This window comes from Dipodomys merriami, unplaced genomic scaffold, assembly GCF_024711535.1.
Source record: "Dipodomys merriami isolate MVZ:Mamm:240054 unplaced genomic scaffold, mDipMer1.0.p SCAF_146, whole genome shotgun sequence".
Taxonomy (NCBI): Eukaryota; Metazoa; Chordata; class Mammalia; order Rodentia; family Heteromyidae; genus Dipodomys; species Dipodomys merriami.
Window position 1 is genome coordinate 3,229,165 of NW_027202782.1, and position 3,980 is coordinate 3,233,144.

The 3,980-nt window shown below is 40.0% G+C and overlaps 1 pseudogene; it reads right to left on the reverse strand.

The window, feature by feature from the left end:
- Nucleotides 1-726: 726 nt before the first annotated feature.
- Nucleotides 727-1,304, reverse strand: LOC138826631 (signal peptidase complex catalytic subunit SEC11C pseudogene; annotated as a pseudogene).
- Between the last annotated feature and the right edge of the window lie 2,676 nt (nt 1,305-3,980).

Consider the following 3,980-nt stretch of genomic DNA (forward strand, 5'->3'; position numbering starts at 1 on the left):
AGATCTGAGACTAGTATAAAGAAAAGAGGTTATTTTGGTTCAAGGGTCTGGATGGTGCCAAATCTCAGACTGAGCAATCGCAGCCCTGTTGCTGCTTTCCAGAATGGTGGATGGGGCAGTGGTGCATGTGGGAGAGAAGGCTTTTCTGAGACAAAGGCATAAGTAAATGTGAAGGCCCACTTTTCCCATGAGGCTCTACCCCTCCATATTGCCATATCCAAGAATTAAGACACTACTCCAAGAACTTTTGGGGACACACTCAGTTCATAACGTGATAAAGATTCAATGGACTTAGGGGAGGAATAGTTCTGATGGCACCAGGGTCCCATCATAGCTAGGATTTCAGTTACCAGCTGTGTGAAGAGAGTATTGGTAGCGAGGTTATATGACTTGCCAGGGATCATACAGCTAGTTACATGTTCCCAGGCAAGATTTCAATTTAGGTGGGACTGACTTGAAAGTCTAACATTTAAAAAATTATTTATTTTTTATTAGGATATATTAATTTTACAAGAGACAGTAATGGGTTTCATTATGACATTTTCATATATGAAAACTATGCATGCATGGGTTTCATGACCTGTTACCCTTTCTTTCTCCCAGCTCCTGGTGGTCCTTCCTCCAAAGTGGTCCCCCTTCTATTTTTTTTTTTTTTTTACTGGTGAATCATTTATTTGGACAAGACAAAAATGTCTCCACATGGTTTCCTTTTATACAGAAAGTGGAACATTTCAATATATTAGTTTTTCTCTTTTTCAACAGAATACATTTCAATCTGGTCCCAGAACGGCCTCTCGTATTAGGATTCACGTTTTAGTAACACATATGCACCCATGACAGCCAAAAAAGCATACTTGAATTTTGGATAGTCATTCATTATAATTGTAACCATACCAACATATGGCAAAAACCCTCTCGCTCTTCCCACAACATCTTTCTTTTCCAGCCAGTTCTGGCCTTCTTTGTACAACCCTCTATCATCAACTTCATTATTATCTCCTTTAGTCAGGAATTTGATGTCTCCATTATCTTTTTCGTGGACTTTGATGACTCGGTGAACGATTGCAATGTCCCGTCCTTCAACCTGAAAAACTATTTTGCCGGCTCTAATGGGGTCTTCTGGGAAATTTGTGAGGAACAGCAGGTCTCCCCTGTGAAAGGCTGGCTCCGTGCTGCCACTGGCGTTTGTTCATCTTCCTCAGGTTCCCGAAGATGTGCAAGCTGGAAGCGGGGAGATGCGTGCCCACGGCACCCACCCGCACGAACCATGGTGGGGATCTCTGGGGGCCGCCGCAGCCCGCCGGCTCCCCGTGTCACCCAGACAGCAGCTGAACACCCTCCCCCTTCTATTTTTATCTTTTTTTTTTTTTTTAAATCTAGCTTCTGCATATGAGAAAATGTGATACCTTTCTCCAGAGTCTGGTTTATTTCATTTTCTATGGTGATCTCTAGTTTCCATTTCTGGCTTTAACATAGTTTAGCCATTTTTTTTTTATGTGCGTATATACTGTGTGTATATATGCCACATCTCCCTTATTCCTAAATTTATGGGTATGTCAGCGGATTCCACAGCTTGGCTATTGTGAAGGTGTGCAGGTGTCTTTACAATATGCTGACTTCTGTTCCTTCTGATAGATGCCCAAGAGTGGAGGATCGTTGGTAGTTCTACTTGTAGGGTTTTGAGGACCCTCTGTACTGGTTTACATAATGGCTGCACTAATTTACATTCTCACCAACTGTGTTTGGAGACTGTGAAGTGGCCCTCATCTGAATCTGTGCTTCCAGACTATAGCCTTAGCTCCATCTGGCCACTGGGCATTCAAAATGTGCTTAGTGGGACTGAATTGAATTCTAGGGCTAGGGAATTAGAATTTTAATTAATGTGAATTTGCAACTCTCCCCACAATATTCTTTTCAGTTATTAGGGAACTTTTATATGTATTTGGAACAACTTGGTAATGGGAATATACTCTTCAGCTATAAGTCTGATGAGCCACAAATACAGATCAGGTGTTTCTGAGCCAAAAATCTACCCTAAATTTCAAAGGCCTATGGAAGTACCTATCTATATAGTATGGATTATAGGTTGAACTTAGGTTAAATTAATATATTTTGAAGACTAATTTCACTTGTTTTATTCACTTAAATAACTTAAAATTATTGCATATTTTCAATTGACATAAGAATTGCACATATTGGGCTGGGAAGATGGCTCAGTGGTAGAGTGCTTGCCTTGTATGCATGAGGTTCTGGGTTTGATTCCTCAGCACCACATAAAAAGAAAAATCCGGAAGTGGCATTGAAGCTCAAATGGTAGAGCACTAGCCTTGAACTGAAGAGCTGAGGGACAGTGCCCAGACCCAGAGTTCAGGCCCCATGACCAGCAACAACAACAAAAAGAATTGCACATATTTATGGGATCTACCTATCTGTCTGTCTGTCTGTCTATCTATCTATCTATCTATCTATCTATCTATCTATCTATCTATCTATCTATCTATCTATCTATCTATCTATCTATCTATCTATCTATCTATCTATCTATCTATCTGTCTATCTGTCTATCTGTCTGTCTGTCTGTCTGTCTGTCTGTCTGTCTGTCTGTCTGTCTGTCTGTCTGTCTACCTATCTATCTATCTAGATATATTCCTTGTCCTGGGGCTGAAATTTGGGGCCTCATGCCTGATAGGCAAGTATGATTATCATTGAGCTACATTCTCAGCCCTAGAATGTGATATTTTGACTCAGTTTTATTGTATAATAATCAAATAAGGCTGATTAGCATATCTATCACCTTAAACTTTTACCATTTCTTTTTTTAATTTTTATTTTTTTATTGTGAAAATACTGTACAGAGGGGTTACAATTACATGGGCAAGATAATGAGTACATTTCTTATCAAGCATTGTAGCCTCCTCCTTTGTTTCCCCTTCCCATCCCTTACTTTTACCATTTCTTTATTGAGTATATGTACAAAATCTTCTTTTCTAACTATTTTGGAATATACAAGGCATGATTGGCAATTATATTCATCTTACTGTGAAATACACCTCTTATAATCACTAGAAAATGAAAAATAAAAGCATGGTGCACATTCTACTTCTAGGGGCCATGCTGTTCCAAGCCAGAGTAGCAAGTAAATGCATGAATGTTGTTAATTTGTGTCGATTATTTTACGTAGGATAAGATAACAATAGAATGCATTCCAAAAATATATTTAGTTTTCCAACTCTCAGAGGGCCCCTCAGCCCTCATCATCAGAACCAGGGGTCCTCCAGTGGGCCTGGGGGACAAAGCTACCCCACGTGCCCCTTTTCAGAGAGGGCTGGTATGAGAAATGGATGTGTGGCACGAGGGGCTGAGTGAATGACAAGGGGCATCAGATGCTGAAGACAGGAGGTGGCAGGAAGAAGGGAACTGACTCTGGTTGTGGTCCCCAGGCTGGTTTCTGGTGGCAACTTCCAAAGCCAGACCATCCGCATCCACTCAATAGAGAGTCCAAATCAAAAGTCACGCAGCCACACAGCTCAAAGAGCATAACTGATTCCATAAACAATTTAGACCTCGTTATGCCAGATGATTTCAGGGCTTTATTTTTGTCCGAGTCTATTATCACAAAGGTTTTCTGTCTGACTTTTCCATTACTACTCTATTTGTGAAACTCAGATTCAATATTTGAAGTCTGAATTTTCCCCTTCATATCAGGCTTTACTGAAAGAGTAATATAGATGTATTTGAGGACAGAGAAGGAAAGGAGATGAGGTAAACTTCAAAGTTGGTGAAGAACACACAGATGATGCTGAATGAGAATTGAATTATTTTGATAATTTGGGAGAACAAAAGAATTGTTGCTGGTATTTTGATTTCTTTTGAAGCTGTGTTTAGTACTCTTTTGAGGTACATTACTAAGATTATTGCTCAGGATTTTAATGTCTGCAGTCTAATAGTTTTTCTTCTGAGGCTGGGGAGGGAAGCAGACA